The sequence below is a fragment of the Carassius gibelio genome, chromosome B4 (assembly GCF_023724105.1).
Source record: "Carassius gibelio isolate Cgi1373 ecotype wild population from Czech Republic chromosome B4, carGib1.2-hapl.c, whole genome shotgun sequence".
NCBI classification, from domain to species: domain Eukaryota; kingdom Metazoa; phylum Chordata; class Actinopteri; order Cypriniformes; family Cyprinidae; genus Carassius; species Carassius gibelio.
The window spans coordinates 6,084,031-6,104,023 of record NC_068399.1 but is presented as its reverse complement, the minus strand read 5'-3'; positions in this window follow the sequence as shown (position 1 = coordinate 6,104,023).

Genomic DNA, 19,993 nt, shown 5'->3' with positions numbered 1-19,993 from the left:
TAAATGGTCTCTCAGTCTAGTTCTGTAGGCTACACAATCATAGAGAAGACTGCTGACTTGACAGTTGTCCAAAAGACGACCATTGACACCTTGTACAAGGAGGGCAAGGCACCCAAGGTCATTTCAAAAGAGGCTGGCTGTTCACAGAGCTCTGTGTCCAAGCACATTAATAGAGAGGTGAAGGGAAGGAAAAGATGTGGTAGAAAAAAAGTGTACAAGAAATAGGGATAACTGCACCCTGAAGAGGATTGTGAAACTAAACCCATTCAGAAATGTGGGGGAGATTCACAGAGAGTGGACTGCAGCTGGAGTCAGTGCTTCAAGAACCACTACACAAAGACATATGCAAGACATGGGTTTCAGCTGTCGCATTCCTTGTGTCAAGACACTCTTGAACAACAGACAGCATCAGAAGCGTCTCGCTTCAAAAAGGTCTGGACTGCTGCTGAGGTGTCCAAAGTTATGTTCTCTGATGAAAGTAAATTTTGCATTTCCTTTGGAAATCAGGGTCCCAAAGTCTGTAGGATGAGAGGAGAGGCACACAATCCACGTTGCTTGAGGTCCAGTGTAAAGTTTCCACAGTCAGTGATGGTTTGGGGTGCCATGTCATCTGCTGGTGTTGGTCCACTGTGTTTTCTGAGGTCCAAGGTCAACACAGCCGTATACCAGGAAGTTTTAGAGCACTTCATGCTTCCTGCTGTTGACCAACTTTATGGAGATGCAGATTAAATTTTCCAACAGGACTTGGCACCTGCACACAGTGCCAAAGCTACCAGTAACTGGTTTAAGGACCATGGTATCCCTGTTATTAATTGGCCAGCAAACTCGCCTGAACTTAACCCCACAGAAAATCTATGGGGTATTGTGAAGAGGAAGATGCTATATGCCAGACCCAACAATGCAGAAGAGCTGAAGGCCACTATCAGAGCAACCTGGGCTCTCATAACACCTGAGCAGTGCCACAGACTGATGACTCCATGTCACGGCACATTGCTGCAGTAATTCAGGCAAAAGGAGCCCCATCTAAGTATTGAGTGCCGTACATGCTCATACTTTTCGTTTTTATAGTTTTTAGTTGGCCATAATTTCTAAAAATACTTTCGTTGTACTGGTCTTAAGTTATATTCAAATTTTCTAAGATACTGAATTTGGGATTTCCCTTAGTAGTCAATTATAATCATTAAAATTAAAAGAAATAAACATTTGAAATATATCAGTCTGTGTAATGAATGAATGAATATAACATACAACTTTCACTTTTTGAATGGAATTAGTGAAATAAATCATCTTTTTGATGATATTCTAATTATATAACCAGCACCTGTATACAGTATATATAGCCTGTGCGAATGTGCAAAGAGAAACATCGTAAGTCAGTTGGCTGGGTGGGGAATAGTGTAAGATGATTTGTAGTGCACGAGCATGTAAACACATATTTGAGTCTTATGAGTGATTATGTACACACAGCAGTGTGTGTGAAAAGTATCTAATGCACATGGAGAATTTCACAAAAAAAAAAAAAAAAAATTGGTTTTGTGTGAACAAAATGAAGGTGTTTGTGTTAGAATTTTGTATTTCTTCAGTTTATGGTCAGCGTTGTTGTTGTTGTTTTTTTCTGCCAGTCTCTGCTTGGGTTCTATTACAGCTCTGTAATTTGTCGACTGTGTGGTCAGGTCAGGACCAATGAAGGACAGAAGTTCCTCCATCTGCTCTGCGTTCATTCTGAAATACTGATGATGGTGTTGGCTGTCCAGCCTTAGTTCAGCTACAAGATGATAAAAATGTTATTGTTCTTTCCTTTGCTGGTTGACAGGATGTACTCATTACCATCTCCTTCTGCCCCTTTGTATTATTTCCAGTAGGAGAACAAACGCCAATGCTCTCCTTCTGCTCACTGGCACTGTATGTGGTATATAGATATAAGATAATTGAAAATATATTTTACATGAATAAAACAGCTACCAAACTTTTATTTTTGTTCATAACTGGAGTTTAAGTGTGTTAAGTAGGACATAATAATAAACACAAAAATAAACAATTAAACTGGAAAAAATTGTAACCATTTAGCTAACTTACCCATGGTGGACCCCCAAAAAACAGGAGCAACCAAACAACATCTCCTCGCTGCTTCGCTAAAGATAGGCACCTAGTCTATTTTTAATGCAAGCCGCGTCCAAACCACACAGCAAATACAAAATAGAAGTAAAAAAATCATGTACACTTCAAAATAAACACATGCAGACTCCCAATCGTATTTCACATTGCTTTATTCATGCTTGGAGGCCAGAAATAGATGACCTCATTATTATGACACCACAGAGCCTTTTTACAAGGCCAATTAAAAAAAGACGTGATGCCGAGTTTTCAAACATTCAAATTTAGCCAACCATGTTAGAACACACAAAAATCAAGAAAAAACAATGTTGGACAGGCAAATTACGTGGTCGCGAATCCTACCGCTTCGCATCTGATCCGCTTCTGATGTGAGTTGTCAGGTTTTGTTACGTCCTCCACGCGGTGACATCTCACATTAGAAGCAATTAAACTCCATACCACATCTCTCTTTTTTTTTAATTAGAAATCAGGTGTCAGGGGTTAGGCAGGTGACTTGCTGCCTTGCTGCCGTATCAGGCAATGACTTTGCAGGCAGCGTTTTTGCACGAGGGCACCTCATGAAATGAATTTCAGACAGGCTTCTGAAGCATAGCAATGGTTTAATGATCTACACAAAATATAGAGAGCTTTCAGAGTATCTCACCAGATTTCACGTCGTGAATGTGAATGTAAAGCAATGGACTGGAAATGAGAGGCCGTTATCTCTAATCTCTATCCCACATAAATAAAATATAAATAAAATATGAGTTAAAATTGGCACTAGTATGGGAATACTTTTTGTATAGAAAAGACGAATGCTTATTTGTCCTCGAAAGTAGACACAGTTTGCAAAAACTGTGGTCGGAAAGCGGCTGCAAAACGAGGAAATGCATCGAACATGTTTACCTATTCAGAACATCTTCATCTCATGCAGGTACAGCTATGTACCATTTATCAGATAATCATCCAATTTGGCACAGGTGTCATTTAGCTAATCACCTTAACTAGCACACAAGCATGTATATATATCCAGTCTTCCTACCTCCTGTCCCACAACAGTTTTTCGGCATGGATGGTTTGTCAGCATTTGGTTCGCTCTGTCAGCATTTGGTTCGCTCTGTCAGCATTTGGTTCGCTCTGTCTGTCATCTTATCACAGGCCCAATCTTTCTTCCGATGAATATATCTATACTGGGAATTTTCAGATCTGCCACTTTTTGCACTCCTACTCCGGCAAAACACGGCTGCTGAACACCAACAAGCGTCATCGCGTCAGCTGCTCTTCTCGCCAAGCCACACGTTGTGGCCGAAAGATCGTGCAAATCCCCGAGCTCGCCTCACTCGACAACACGATTGTCCCACCAGGACCAGGCTCTCTTATAATGCTGGATCGCACCAGCAGCAGGCTTTCAACCAGCCCGAGCCGTGCTCCAGTTCTCATCGCAGCAAGCCTCTTTCGCTTTTCCGGCCGTGGCGCAGTTCGACGCTGCCTCCACTAGAGGCGAAGACCGTGTGTTGTAGTGATGTGTCGTTCGCGAAAGAATTGTTTTTTTATTTTTTATTTTTTGAACTAATCTTTTAGGTGAACGAATTGTTCTCGTTTTACACTCATTTATGATGAGTTTTCCAGAGTTGTCATCCACACTGAGCGAGTTTCATATGAGTGTCAAAGAGATCGAGAGCTCTCATTCGTGAACGAAAAGACTAAACTGGTATACATGTCGAGTTGATTAAACGGATACATGTCGTTCGTAAACGCAATGAACTGGAACATATCTATCTTAACAAAATTGATGAGAGTAAACCAGGTCAGTTAGCCATTTATCATGTCAATCTTGCAAAATGCAAAGCACAGTTATAGGTACTGTGCACATATGCCAGTCCCTCCAGAAAAACGCGGATTTTTTTTGTGATTGTTGCGGGCAAAAATCCTTGATTATGTGGCAGGTTTTCTTAAATGCGATGAAATTGCGGGAACTTGCAAAAACTGCGGTTTGATGAAAAAGAGAAAAAAAGGTGACCCCCTTTAATGGCGATTTACTTGTGTGAAGTAAACGCAACATTTTTCAACTTTCTGCTAAGATATATGTGACTTTTTTGCAACAAAAATTATTATGATTATGAAATCATGCGACCTCCGCATATTTTGCTTCCTGAAATCGGGATTTTATGCGGCGAAAGTGCGGCGTATTTAAAAAAATGCGACCTCCGCATAAATATGCGGCCCTTGGCTGATTATGCATTAAATCACACGATCGCATAATCACGTTTTTCTGGAGGGACTAATATGCTTGTTTACATATTTAGCATACTAAACCTAATTCCACATTTAATCCCCGATTTATGAATGTGAATATATAGACCAATATATGAACTGTCTGACCAAACTATTAAAATGCTAATTATGCAAGAAAACCTTGTGCTTTGCTCATCTGAACAATTTAAATAAACTTTATATATAGAATGCGACTATGAAGAGAAAGTGTGTTAAACAACGTTATGACTTAACTCTGTCGGATGACGATGCCACTTTTTAACCACTAAGCAAAGGCATTTTTCCCAGAGTTGTCATCCACACCGAAATGTCCAAAGACATTTACATTTGCTTTACTGTGCATGTTTAAACCTCACTGAGATGATACAGACATAAGTTTCATGCAATTATTCTGGCAGGATCAATTATTATGGGACATATTTCACCATTTACTGGCATGAGTACTCCGAATGTAAAAAAAAAAAAACGCAACTACCCTCATGTTCGGCTGCAGGACAGCAAGTGTGAGTAAATTTTCTATTGTCTTTTTAGGACTGTAATATGAAAAGCATGCAAAGTAAATATCTTTAGAAACCGCTTGAATTTGAATATCACATTACTGCAATTAATGTTACTGCTATATGTCTGTTGGTACAATTGTTTACAAAACGAAATATGCTACATGGTTTCAAAAGCCTGTTTCCACAGTCCATACTACAACGGGAAAACAGCGTCCCAAATTTATCTAATGCCTTTAGTTTAAAAAAATTAGTAATCGAGTATTCTACGATTCGAGTAATAGGATAAAATGTGTTTTTGCTTAATTATATAGATGCGATTTATTGATGTGGGCATGCACAGTAAATCTGACGGGTAGGATAAAATGTCAGGACACCAGACTTTTATTTCAAAGGGTTGACATACCTTTTCAGTTCTGCGTATGTATTGTGACGCTAGTTTTACTTAAATCAAATGGTCAAATGCTCATGACTTACTCTGCACATGCGCAACACATGAGTGACGGCAAACTAGCAACATCTGTTGGTCAAAGCCATGCAAGAACACAGCCAACATTGCTTGTTCTGTAATCTAAAGCGTATAATGCTGTAATCTGTCGTTAAATAATGATTTCTGATAGATTATTTGCATGTAGTTTTTTGTTAATATGTAGCACTTACCAAAAAAGTTACTCTGCCAGCATGATAGTTCATGGTTTCAGATATAGAGGAATATATTCCAACAAAAATCACAGGCATTTTATGAAGATACATATCTATGCTTTAGTGTCCCACACCACTTCTTGCAGGACATGTGAATGTGAAAAAATGTTTATGTGTCTTAACTACAATGACAACTTCGGGATACAATATTTAATTTCTTCATAAAATGCCTGGATTTCTTAACTGAAATATTAGTCTGGAATGTTTGAAGCCATAACTATCTGGCAGAGTAACAGTGTTACAAATTAACAAAACACTACATGCAGATATTTTATCTGCAATCATTATACGAACATGGAGGAGGAAGAGTTTACCCAGCTGGTTGGGGGCCGAACGACAGTGTGTCTGGAAACCGGAACAATGTTTTATTTTATCCTCTCTCCCCTCTCTCATCTCCCCTCTCTCACTTCTCATTCTTCCGTCTCTTTTTCTCTCGCCTCGTCCATCTGTCCTTACCCCCAGGGGGGAGGGGGAGTAGAGCGCTGTCTTTAGGAGTAGCCCCCGACCTGCGAGTCCCGATGAGGGTATGTGACGAGTGGGGCGGGGCCGGTGGAGTGATTGGAAATGAGTGACACCTTTATCACAATCAAATATAGTACGCTTTGGCCACATTTTTGTGATAGAAATGCTACAGTCTCTTTAATTTCTTCAACAAAAACAGGAGACAATCGCAATCCTTACCAAAAGTAAACATGGTTTTATCATAATAAAACTGCTTATTTTTATTTTGTGTGATTTCTAAATGCTTGAGACTATAAAATCAATCAGACAACTGTATTAATAAAATCATATCCATAGTTAACTGTCTAGAGCAACTTAATTAGCCTACAATTTATTTATTTCATTTAAGTTCTATTTCGCCCCCTGAAAAGCAGGTGTGTTTTTTTTTTTTTTTTTTTTTTTTTTTTTTTTTGGAGGGAGGGGCCACAACAATTCTATTCTGCTTAGGGCACCCATTTGGCCAGCAGAGGCCCTGGAAACCAAAACAAACAGAAAGAAAAACGACGCTTAATGTACTCAAAATGATGGTCTGCTATTCTGTCACGGGTATTGGTGTGCTCAACAAGGTGCACGACAAAGGAGTATAATCCAAGAGGTTCTTTAATAATCCAAAGGAGAAAACCAAACACAAATCAAATGAAAAGCGGACAAAGGAACGTAGGAGAACACAGGCTTTATAAACAGGGAACATAATCAATGCGAGACAGAAATAGTTGTGGAGCTAAATAAGTAAAAACCCATGGCAACAAATTAGGCTGGACAACAGAAACACAGAAAACCAAAACACATGATACTTGACACCCCCCTTCATTTTTATTTCTTTGTCCTCTTCAATATTCAGACTCATCACCTATATGTAAGTTTATTTTTGTCATACAGTACAGTGGAGGGTGATAATGCTCCTAAGGAGTTATTCGCCATTAAACCAGAAGAAGAAGAAGAATGAAAATAATTTAACTGCTTGTTTTATTTATTTATTTATTTTTTGTTCCTCCAAGTAACATATTACTGGTCCACACTCCAGCGCCTTAAATGTTAGTTGCTACCCGCCGTTATAAAAAGACAAAGAAGAAGAAACATATGAAACACAGAGGCAAGTAGTGAAGAATAAACTGAGGGAGGTTGGGATGCTTCTTTTTCATCCCTTCTTTTAAGGTCAGCAAGGATTTTAAGCAGGATTTGATATGTGATGTGTGTGTGGTTAATGTGAGGGGACAATGTGATTAATATGCAAGTTTTTGTAGGAAAAGGGAATAGATAACCTATTATCTGATCCACTCTCCGCAACAGAAGGGGGCGGTAATCCACCAATAAACTGGATGCCAACCACCATTAAACTCGAAAGAAGAAGAAGGCTGTCCTGTGTTTGTTGTGATTCAGCTCAAGAAAGGTTTGTTTCTCTATGTAGGAGTTTAAATGAAACAGATGTTTGGTCCACTTTATAGCTAACGCTACAGGGGCTTTTAACAGCTTTAATTGTTATCGAACGTATCGGTCAAGTAACGTGACTTTATTTTATATTTTTTTCAAGCGCATCCACACATGAGAAACGCGTATGTGTCATTTAGCTTTTAATATCGTTAGCAGTATGTTGTGGACATAAATACAGAACGCTAGCAAGTCAGTTGGCACGGAGATCGCATTTGTACGAAGCTGTGTTGTTTCAGAAAAGCGGCCATTACATTACAAAGAAAAAAAGAAAGAAATTACAGTAATTACTCTGAGCGAGGATCACGTCCGTTTTATAAAGGCTGCTTTCTGGCCACAACTGTTGTTCAAGTAGATTACAAACATGTACAGTGACCCTTTTTTGACTACGAATGGTTTGTTTGAATGTGTTGAAGGAGTGGATGCCGATTTGCCATATCCTTCATACTGATATTAATTATTTTATTACATGATTTCTTGTTTGACTATTAATCAAGTTATAGCAAGAGTGAAATGTGTAACCTTATGTGTGCTGTATTTCTTTTCCTCAAGATTAATGTCCACATATTATGTGTGTGTATCCAACCGTAATGATAAGACACTCGCCAGTGCTAGAAAGCCTTGAATTTTAGATAAGTTCTCTGTGTACATGTGTTAGTATCTGTCTGTACAGGGAGAAGCTCAGACAGTCCCAGGACAAACGATCAACTGCAGGTGTCCAGCATATCAGATATACGTCTTTGGAGAGTTTTATCTAGGTTTTGGAACCAATCAGAATTTTGTTGACTCATGTATTGACGCAATTAGTATCCTCTGTCAGGGTATAACTGTGGTTGATTTTGTATTGTACTGGGGGGCGGCCTGCGAACTCCTTCGAGAGTGTTGAAGCTGACTTCTGCTGATGAAATTGCAAACTATTTTCTTCAAGTAAAATTATTATTATTAATTGAACTCATCTCTGAGTCCTGGTCTTCATTGCGACATATCTGGTCCTTGGGTTTTAACTGTAAATTCCCCTACAGTTAATGGTGGAGGATGCGGGCAATAGTTCTTTGTTGACATCCCTGATCAATCATCAAACCAAGGTAGGAAAGATTTTAGATTTAATATTATTGGTTAGGAACTGTCTGTAAGTGGAGGGGGTCGAGAGAAGGAGGAACGATAGACTCACTCAGACGTGAGGGGGTAAACACCAGCTCCAGGGTGGAGTAGGTAAATTGGTGTCACAATATACCTGTAAATAAGTAACCTTGTGAGTATAAGGGGTACAAGTACACATCGGTAGGTCTTGATATAAGATATTTAGAGATGTGTACAGTTACAGAGGGAACAGGTGCACACCTATAGGTCTTAGAGAGAGACGTAAAAATTTGTTTCTAGGTGTGCACAGTCCAGGGGGGGACAAAAACGCATTCTTAACAGGCATGTGAACCCATAAAGGGCAGTGCTGGGTCAAGCACAGAGGGACAAGGGACACATAGGGCCGTAAATAGGCAGTGCTGGGTCAAGCACAGAGAGCCAAAAAGCACGAGAGGCCATAAAGGGCAGTGCATTTACGGCCGGGTAAGCCAAAGTAGGGGTATGGGAAATCCCGAGAAGAATGTAAGACGCTAGACGGGGGTTCTAGTCGTATCTCGCTCTTCCAACTCTCGATCACCCACCATTACAGACAGGGGCGCCCCGAGCTTAGAAATAGGCCAGGTCAGTGGTTAGGGAGAAGAGTATCCAAAATTAGTGTTTAAAAATAAATAGTGATAATTCATATGTGCACCTATAAAAATATAGGGATATATGCAAAGGGAAAGTATTGATTGATCTGGGATGCCTCAGGAACAACCCCAAAAGAGCTAAAATGTAGTTTTCATGACCCTGATTGGATTGGACCAGTATATGGAAATTCTGGAATATACTTTGCAATTTCATCACGCAGAAGTCAAGTGCTGTTGGTAAGATCGCCGCCTCAATATGTTTTTGGTTTATGATAGAAATATGACTGACAAATTAGGTAACCTGGTCAGCCCTGATAGAAATAATGAAACAAGAGAGCAAATGCTGTAAACAGTTTGGCTCTGAAGCTCTGACTTTAAAAAAATATATATATTCTCTGAATTCATTTAAAGAATGATCAGTCTGAGCTTTAATTCTGATAGTAATGTTAAAACAAAAACTTGATTGGCTTTAAACTTAGAAAGAACCTGAGAAATAAACATTTATAAATGTATGTGCCGATTTATTAAAAATAATCCCATAAGTAACTGAGTGATGATTTAATCTGATTCTCTGTGCATAGAAGGTTTAAATGACAAAGAATGATATCATAAAACCTGTTCCAGTTCCTATATAATTGTTGAAAGTCCTGACAAGGAATACTGAACAGAATTCTGGGTTAGTGAAAAAAAAAAAAAAAACTGTAGGCACACAAATTGGCAGTGGCATTTTGGAAAAACTTAGAAGCTTATGTTTTGCTTTAAAAAAGATAAAATTACTTTGACTACAATGAAGCCGTTGTTTTATCTCATGCTGGGCCCCACCATGACTCTGGCTTAAGCTTTGAAAGTACCAGAGACATGTTCTGAGTAAAAAAAAAAAAAAAAAAATGTAATTCCTATATTTACTAATGTTTGGCCAAAAGATTAATTTTATTGTTGGATTGCAAAATTGCAGCCACGCAGCATCATAAAAATAAAATAAAATAAAATAAAATGAAGAGAAAAGAAAATTATTGTTTGTTTATGAGATGATAAAGTTGTAAACAAGTAACATAAACGGGGGTTTCAAAGTAACTTTGAAGACAGCATGCTAGCAAGACCCAGAGTAATATACCTGGGTCAGATAACCTCTGACAGATTTAAAACCAATGTTGAAATTCAGAAGCCATGGCCAGAATTAAGTGAATGGATAAATACAAGTTGATGTAAAAGTAATGAAAATGACTGCAAAGAACTTTGAGAAACATTTGAGTTGCGAAAATAAAGTAAAAATACAAATATAAAGATGTTTATTTTTAAAATGCATATAATTTCTGACAAGTTTTAAACTGGGCTAGAGTAAAATGATAGTACAATGAAATTATGTTAAATATGAATGAAAATGCATTGTTACGAGTCCTGAATCCCTCAGAGTTCTCTCTCTCTCATTCAAAGTAAGCTAAAATGCCGTTATCTGAGCTTATGTTTAAGTGATAAGATATTTATAGTACAGCACAATGTTTCAGTCAAATCATAGGCAGAGATGCTAAAGGACATGCTAAAAAGAGTTCAGATTTAATGCATTAAGAGGGCAATTGGTAGTTAAATGTTCAACTGCCCAATGCATGTAAGAAATAAGAGATTATAAAAATAATGAATAACAATTTAGGAGCAATTGTTGAAGAGACATGAGGTCTTTAAAATCATAATACAGACCCTGAGCTATAGATGTAATAATTTTGAATAGTTAAACAGTTGTATTGCTATTTGTTCTATGACCAGTAACTTATCGGTCTTATTTTTAGTCTCCACCATCATACAGGGCCTGATGGCTGCAGCTACAGAAGCAACAGAAAATTACAATGAATGGACGGGTGTGAAAAATAAATTCACTGAGTAATCTCAGCATGATAGTTTGGAGGTATCCAATTGAGTTTAGTGATTAAATATTAGTTTGATTAACCTTTTTCAATGTTTTAACACTAGTAGGTGCTGTCAATGGCTCTCATGGTTCTTGAGTGCACCTTTCCTAAGCTGCAGGAAATACTGGATTCTGGAAGAAGACTGTCGAGGATGTTGCAACGGGAAAGAGTGGTTACCAGTGTGCATGAGGTGATTTCTCAATGACGGGTAAGATCCTCTTCTGGCCAATAGGGGACAACCTAAGGCAGGGGGTCACCGCCACTGGGCACCTGCCCTGAAGGGAGGTGTTATATGTGAGATGGTAGTGGAGTTGAGCGGATGCTTGATAGGCCTAGAGCATCATTAAGAGGGGAACTGTATGAAGTACAGCAATCTGCCTCAAAATGTGAGCTCCTCCAGACCTGATCACCAGCAACCGCATTCCTTGACTGATTGTTGTGACAAGCGTCCACAACTTGATGCAACTATGCCAGGGGATCACACCCTGAGGACAAGGAGCTTATTTATAAAAAGTTAATGGCAATGGGCTTTCAAGAACCATCTGAGACCATGTGATGACAGCCATTATTTTGAGACAAAAATTTCTTATGAGGCTAAAATGATATTGAACTAATATGTCTATATCATAGTCTTTACTCATGCAGGTCATTAGGAATGACACAAGATGATAACAAGATATGGTGGTGGCTAAAAATGAAGACTGCTTCTGCTTAATCAAGAGATGGTTTAGATAACAAAGGTTAAGGGAATTAAGCATGTAAGGTAAAAATAATTTTAAAGAAATGTTCCTAGCATTATGTATTTTATACAGTTTAAACTGAGATTTTAGATCTAGAAACTTTGACATTTTTAACTTATTTGAATAATTTAGGGTTATATGTTGTAATGAATTTTATATTATAGTCTAAGTTAAAGTTTGGCAAAAATTGTCAAAATAAATAAATAAATAATATTTTGCACAGTAAGAGAGAGAGAGAGAGAGTGCTTGAGTGGAGGCAGGGATAGTGCTCTTCTTCTATTATTGGCCTGCTAAGAAAGAGTAACCAAAACAGAGCAATAATTTTAAGACCAAAACAACCCAGCTGATTTTTCTCAAAATAAAAATCATTAATGAACAGGCAAACTTTGAGATTAGATAAGAGATTAGGTACAAACTTGGTAAAATGCACAGACAATGTTTGAGTTTAAATCCTTCCGATTTAATACCAAAAGGAAAACCTTAAATATGAGCTGTTAAAATATTAATGTGTTAAGTATGTGCATGCACGAGGATGGCTACTATAAATTTTTGGGGGACAATTCTGTTCCTGTTTTGTTTCAATTGAGTTACTAACCTCTGGAATGAGTGTTTTATCATTACAGATGTGTTGAGTGAAATTACTTTACAGAAGTCGGTAATTCTGAGTGAAACTAATGAAAAGACAATGCCGAACATGGGACGAGCTTTAAGTGGATTGGTTATCCAGCTCTGTCTGCTACTGGTAATAATGACTTGTTTTGTCTTTTATAATGCTGATTTAAATCACTCTCTGGATTAATATGTTAAAGAGTGTTTATATGATTGGATTTGTGAAATTTAAGTTTGCCGTCCAAAATGGGTTTAAAATCCATGCCTAAATTTAAATGAGGGTCTAAATTTTAACAAGTTAACACTTTGTTGTTTGAATGGTAAAGGTAAATATTTTAGATGGCAGAAAAACAGTGACAGATTGGCTACGTCACTAACCAAATTATCCAGAGAGCACCCTCACATAAAGAAGCCTGGTGGGAAAACAAAGGAGTGAATCCTGCTTGTGTAATATAGTGCAAAAGCTTTATGTAGTGGTTTATGTAGAACAGAGATAAGTTGAACAAAAACGTGTGGATAGCCCCTTAATTGAGGAATACCATAACAAAAGGTTTGAATTAATTGAAATAGCACAGCAAAATAAATAAATAAATAAATAAATTTTGTTTGAACAAAACAATTTTAATAGGCTCTATGGAGCTGCTTATGAACACCTGGTCAAGTCAAATCAAATTAATATTGTGAACACTGACAGGGCTTTTTGATAATGTATACTGTTTCAATACAGATTTACAGAAACTGAGGATGTCTCTTTAATAAATATTTGGGCGTTTAGAACTAAGTAATAGTATTGTTCATTTAGTAATAGTATTGGGAAATCTGTGTGCTCTTTTTCAGTTTATAATAATTTTGAGTAAATAAATATCACTGCCAAATGACAAACATTAACAAGGGTTTTAAAGACATTGATCACGTAGCTGATGTGTAAGCATTTCTAACTGACAAAACAGTGAGAACTAAATTGACTTAATACGAGGTATTGAGGATTTGCTTCTGAATGTGTCATTAATATAGTCTGAGTACAGTAATATGGTATGATAATTGACAAGACTTACATTTAAAAAAAAAAAAAAAAAGGGTAATAATAAGGCAATGAGTATGGTTAACAGTAATGTCATGGTATAAAATAAAATACATGCATGACAATAAGTGGATAGGTTAGTTGTATTTTAAAAGTTAGACACTTCGATACTTAAAATGTATTTTTAACCAAATGTTGTTAACAATGACAAGTTTATGGTTCATGTATGTGTAAACAGCATGTGAACTATGATGACTGCAACTGGATTCGTGGCGAAAGTAAAACTTAATAAAAGGGCTATTAAGTAATAAACTAGGAACTGCTCTAGGTTTTCGAGGAAATAATGATTATGATTATTTTTATTTTTATTTTTATAGATGGCTCAATATTGATCTTACTTATTTTTGGTTTGTTTATTTTTGTGTTTTTAACACCAAGTTTGGAATGAAAGGGTAAAATAGATAATCAATCTCTATAATTGTACCATTGATGGGGAAAATTATAGATTTTCATAAAATAAGGGTATCTTTACTGGGATTTAGGTTATAAGCAATGTCTGTATTTGGTATCTGTGAGGTGACTGAGGGTCTGACATATGTCAGAAATGCAATAACAGTGGTTATTCATTTAGCCCGGCTTCCAGAGAATAATATATATACGTTTATTGTAATGAGTTTATTTTAAGATATGACCAAATTAACTAAAATTCATCATAGTTGTATAAAACATGCTAAAAGAAAACAAATAAGGCAAATATCCTTCTTAAGGGTTAAAAAAAAAATGAATTGGTTATAGTGTATGCGGTTTTCTTTAATGATTTGTTAAATCTGGTTAATGAATATGAAAATTTAGTCTTAAGGCTGTTGGATAAATGTTTGGTTTTAGAGGGTAAGTGTGAAGTAGCTGTAGTAGGAAGAGAGGTATTTACAAAGATATGTTGATGAAAGTATATATGGATGGAGGACACTTTTCCAGGTAGAGGGACACACAGAATAATTCACTGGAAAAGACATTATGTGAAGAAAGACTAGTGCAAGTGGCGATATTGTGGGATTAAGTAAGTAGATGAATGTATATGGGAAGTAAGAATGATTATGGGAAGTATTTTGTACAAAATAATGTGTTTATTACTAGAAATGTCAGCCAGTACCAGAGATCTTAAGTATATGCACCTGCTTAAGTTGACAAACAGCCTGCATTCTTACCATGCATCACAACTACACCTGACCTCATTTATTAGACCAGATGTGGGGTATTAGACCCCACATTGATCTAAAACGGGGGACTGAAGGAGTGGATGCCGATTTGCCATATCCTTCATACTGATATTAATTATTTTATTACATGATTTCTTGTTTGACTATTAATCAAGTTATAGCAAGAGTGAAATGTGTAACCTTATGTGTGCTGTATTTCTTTTCCTCAAGATTAATGTCCACATATTATGTGTGTGTATCCAACCGTAATGATAAGACACTCGCCAGTGCTAGAAAGCCTTGAATTTTAGATAAGTTCTCTGTGTACATGTGTTAGTATCTGTCTGTACAGGGAGAAGCTCAGACAGTCCCAGGACAAACGATCAACTGCAGGTGTCCAGCATATCAGATATACGTCTTTGGAGAGTTTTATCTAGGTTTTGGAACCAATCAGAATTTTGTTGACTCATGTATTGACGCAATTAGTATCCTCTGTCAGGGTATAACTGTGGTTGATTTTGTATTGTACTGGGGGGCGGCCTGCGAACTCCTTCGAGAGTGTTGAAGCTGACTTCTGCTGATGAAATTGCAAACTATTTTCTTCAAGTAAAATTATTATTATTAATTGAACTCATCTCTGAGTCCTGGTCTTCATTGCGACATATCTGGTCCTTGGGTTTTAACTGTAAATTCCCCTACAGTGTAATCTGTTAAATATAATGTGTAGTAACGTACTGACTAGAGAGCTGATTGAGACCTACCCTGAAGTGTAGGTTGTATTTGTTTTTCTTTCCCTTAATTATTCTCATCTCAAACATAACCGTGTCCAGAAAAATCTCCCATTATAGAGATGGCGTTTATTAAAGAGGAGAGTGAAGAGTGGAGGATTGAAGAAGTGTTCAGTCTGAAAGAAGAAGAAACTGAGAAACAAACAGGTTAGTTTCAAATTAAAGGTGAACTTGGTCTTTTCATACTTATTAAAATGTTGACCACTACAGAAATACCACGGTCATACCTCTCTCTGAACTTTATTTGCAAAATAGATAACTAAAATATTGTTTTTACAATTTTCAGAAATCATGTTTTTTCATTGTGCATTCCAGTTAGTTCCAGTCAAACTGCAGCTGTGTTATTTTGATTAGTTAACTAACCCAACAAAAACTTGATACAATAATAAAGCATGATTTTCATTTACTGTTTATCTATTTTTTCAACATTTTCTACCCAGCCTGCCATCCTTCAGATTTATCTTTTTCTTTTTTGAAGTTCTTGTTTCAGCTTCATTTCTGTTTATTAAGTCTTTGCAGTTATTTTTCCCCATGGGGTGTTTTTACATTGTTGATATGTTTTTATATAAGAAATATGACATAGTTTAGAAATAAAAGGCAATTTCTACACTGACTTTGGCCCTCTGATTTGAACAATCCATGTAAGGGACCTTAAGGGGGACATTTTACATAAAAATCACTTTTTAAGGTGTTCGAACACAGTGTGTCCAAACAACCAGCCTATAATGTTAAAAATCCATCCACTTATGGAGTTGCCCACTATCATATTCATGTCTTTTTTTGTATTGTGTGCAGTGTGATTTCCCAATAAACACAAACTTCCCAGAATACTGAGTGCCCTGTTGGTTACAGTCTTTACATCCTTTTTAATTAGATTTTTATTAAATATTTATTTGTGAAAAATATTTGGTCAACTAAAGTTTAAAATGTTTATTTATTGTAAAATGATTTAAAATGTATTAAATTTAATTTAGACAACAAATTATATCAGCTTTATATAGGGCTGAACATTATGGCCAAAATTTAGATCACAATATATTTCTTGATTTTGGTCGATACGATATAATTAAAACTATTTAAAAAAAAAAAAAAGCCTTGTAAAAACTGCCAAGAATGCCCACAACAGATGTCTGTGCATACAAATTTGAGAAATTAATTTGCCAAGTTTATGACACCTAATTTAAAACCATAGAATATTTTAGAAAAAAACCCCAGCACAAATAAGTTAATGTTCAGCTTTTTTATGTATTTAACCTTCATACAAACAATAAATATGAAATCACTGTCAAATAATCATCTCGGACTCTTATACACTACCAGTCAAAAGTTTTTGAACAGTATATTTTTAATGTTTTAAAAAAATTATCTTCTGCTCACCAAGCCTGCATTTATTTGATCCAAAATACAGCAATAACATTTAGAGTTAGATTTCAAAGCTATATTTTAGCATCATTAGCATATTTAAGGCAATTGTTAGGGTTGTTGTTTTTTTGTGTGTGTGTGTTTGCTTCATTTTAGTTGTAATATATATATATATATATATATATATATATTTTTTTTTTTTTTTTTTTTTTTATTGTGTTCCTGTAGCTCAATTGGTAGAGCACTGCGCCATCAAGCGCAGGTTTGGGGGTTTGATTCCCAAGGAACACATGTAAAAATGTAGAGCTTGAATGCACTGTAAGTCGCTTTGGATAAAAGCGTCTGTTAAATGTATAAATGTAATTTAATTTTTTTATTTAATATGTTTTGTACATATTTTGGAACTAGTAACTTGTATATATAAATGGTTAACATGTTTACTTTTACATTCTCTTTTTGCATTTGCAATTTTTTTTGACCCCTTAACAGATCTTGTATCAATTAAGTAACTTTAGGTTTGATAAAAAGGGGCAGTTCTTTTAAAATAACTATTTACATCAACTAAAACAAACTTGTTACACACTAAAAATGTTAATTTTATTTGAAATGCTGTTTTTCTTAAGAATTATACTCACGGCTGTTAATATATATAAAATTACAGATTTTTTGCCTTTTTTTTTTGTACATTCATTTATTTATATATATATATATATATATATATATATATATATATATATATATTTATTATTTACAATCTTTTTTTTTTAACCACACAATAAGTCTTGTATCAGTTTAGTGACTTTGAATTTAATGAAAACAGGGCAGTTCTTGAAAAATATCTGTCACTATAATATTTACAGCATTAGCTTTCTGCTCATTTTAGAGAATTCTGTTACACACTCATCCATGTCCAGTTCATGTGTTATTGCTTTTTCATGAGCTAAAAGCACAAGGTTCTTTTTCCTCTCATGAAGCATTGTTCGGCGGAATGGTGTCAAAATTTTTGCCAGAGTAGAGAATGAGCTCTCACATGAAGCAGTGGAGACACCCATGACCATAGCAGATACATACAATTTATGAAGACCTGCAAATGCATCTTTGTATTCCTGCAAGAGTTTGCAAACAGCAGAACATTCAGCATCAGATGGAAGTTTTTTAGACGGCATTGGTCTGGCAACAAGAATTTCATTCTGGAGTTCAGTTTTTGCAACCCCTGCAAGACTACAGAGAGGTTCAAGCAACTAGATGTCAAGAAATTTGTTGGATTTTGGCATTAAACCTGAGAGGGCTTGCATCAGCTGTAAATTCTTTGTGGAAAACCTGTTTTCTATCTCTGATACAGCTGTATCTAGTATGTTCAACATCTGTCGTCTTAGAGATGCAGTGGCACATTCCGATTCTGACTGCCCTTCTTGCCCTAAAGGTGAAAAAATTACAGAGTCACCATAGGAGGGATTCACAGTCCTTAGTCGTTTTGGTAAGGGCTCAACAGTAGACATGTCAGTGCAGTGCTGCTGAAATTCAGTGTCATTTTCTCTGAGATCTTTCAGTGCAGCAAGACATGCCTGCACAACTTCAGCTGCACTGCACAAATCAACATGCTGAGACTGAAGGATGGCATTAGCTGGTTTTAAAATGGTGAGAAGATGTATGAGAAATTTGCCAATTTAAAAAAAAATGGCGTCGTTTCAGCTGAGAGAGAAGCCCGGATGATTCTTTTGCAAGGTTAACTGATGCATTATCATCATTGGAAACCTTAAAAAGAATGTCAAGAATGACTTCCTCATTATCCACCACACATTTTGTGACTTCATAATGACTTGTCCAGCGGATTTCCAACAGTCTTTTGAGATACGGGCAATCGTATCTCTGAGAGACAAAATGATGCCTGAAAAAAGAGTGCAGGGAGCCTGACAAGTCAAAGAATCTTTTGGCACAAGGTTCACTTTGAATCGCATGTTTGACAGTGAGGTGAAGCTGGTGGTTATACCAGTGGATGTAGGGGATATGCCTGCCCAACCTTTGTTGTAATAAAGCCTGAACACCACCTCGCTTGCTTTCCAGTTTCGAAAACCTGTCGAAACGAACGTGTCATTTTCAGAGAAAGCAACACCGAACACTCGACAGGGAAAACAAAAGCATGCATCGCGTTCTACAGAATATTCAAGCCACGGCCGTGACTGATACCAAGCAGCCGAAAAACATCTCTCTCTCCCTCCAAAAAGAGTTCGGGGGTATGATTTCAGAACCGGCTGATAATGATTTGCCATGTTTAAATCATTTGGGACAGAATTGCTGCATTTTTGAGTGGGTGTATTTGTACTTTTGACACCATCGGCAGCTGCTGAGGAACTCAACTCATCCATTTCTCCGACCTCATTCCCGCAAATGGATGAGGAGGTGGTAGCTGTGTCCTGGTGAGCTAAAATTGTTTTCTTTTGTTCTTTCGGAACAAGAAACCTGTACATGTTGTATTTTATTAGGCTACTATAGTGTGGTAATTGAGTTCACTAATAGTTCTAATAAAATGAATTGGCTTTTACTGTCGTTTATTGCTTTATAATTCAGCACGTCCGTTTACCTCAAAGGTTGCGAAGTGAATGAGCTAACTTAAGTCTGTCTGTCGCGTAGGGAAAAAAAGAGGGGGTTGGGAAATTAGAAAATAATGTATTATCTGAAGCTGAATTGAATATCGCACTAATTTTGTGATTGGCTGTTATGTGGTGTGGGGCCCGGGCAGGGTCGTTGCCAGAACAAACCAAATGGGGGGGGGGGGGGGCATTTAATTTTCATAGGGGGGCACACTTTTTTTAATGATCTGAGACAGACCATAACAACAACCCATATTAGGCTATAACTAAAATAGACCACATCTTGTTTTGTTCAATTATTCAAATAAAATACTTCACCGTATGATCTCAACGTCTCTACTACGACGTGCGCACTATTGAACACTCGACATGGTAAGCAGAATGCTGCATCAGCCTTGACACTATATTCAAGCCAGTCACGAGTCTGATACCATGAAGACACAAAGGAGCGATTTTTATTATTATACAAGCGAGCAGGATATCGCTGTAAAATGATCTGATTCGGTCCTTCATTTCCAAGATCATCAATGGCCTGCTGCTTTGCCCAGTCACAGCCAGAGGGACGGCAATCACGTCATCA